This window comes from Sinocyclocheilus rhinocerous, unplaced genomic scaffold (assembly GCF_001515625.1).
Source record: "Sinocyclocheilus rhinocerous isolate Xijiao unplaced genomic scaffold, SAMN03320098_v1.1 scaffold1757, whole genome shotgun sequence".
Classification (NCBI taxonomy): domain Eukaryota; kingdom Metazoa; phylum Chordata; class Actinopteri; order Cypriniformes; family Cyprinidae; genus Sinocyclocheilus; species Sinocyclocheilus rhinocerous.
The window spans coordinates 199,147-199,901 of record NW_015629041.1 but is presented as its reverse complement, the minus strand read 5'-3'; positions in this window follow the sequence as shown (position 1 = coordinate 199,901).

Here is a 755-nt window from a genome sequence, read left to right as displayed (position 1 = left end):
CCCCCCACCACACACTTCAATAAATAAATAAAATAAAACGATAAAATAAAATATAAATACGATTCTTTGTTTTTTTTTGTCTTGTCCTCATTATCGTTGAGAAAACCTAATTCTAAGATAAAAGCTTATTTTACGATGATCAGTGAATAAGGTGTGCCAAACAATCACTAAGCAAAGAAGAATTACATATCTAGCCTAGGCGTGGGCGACATTGACGAAAAATTATATCTCGATATTTTCTGGGATTTTATCGACAATGATAATCAGACAATATTTTGCTAAATGTGTGTTGCGCTGCAGGACTGCCGTAGACAGCTGACTCCTAAAGTTTTTGATATTCTTCATATTCTGTGTGATGGTCAGTTCACAGCTGTGACAGAAATTAATCTTTTTCAACCAGTTTAAAGAGATTTATTCTATTTTTTCTAGAGGTGTGCATTATCTTTTGTGTCAAATTCTTATATTTAATCAATAAAGTCAATTAGAATAATACGATATTTGGGGCTGTTACCAAACAAATAAAATCATTATCAACAAAATTCATCTTTGCAATGCAGAGGAAGCACAAAAGCTGCATCTGAAGTGGCATTTAGATTGTATTTACAATGCAGCTTAGAGGGACATTTAGGGGTGCTTTAACCTGCAGTACCAAATGCATAAATAATGTTTTAATATTTTAATCTTAAAACGTTAAATATTGATATTTGAATTTATTTAAAAAAATGAAAATATACTTTAAATGTGAAATTAAAACC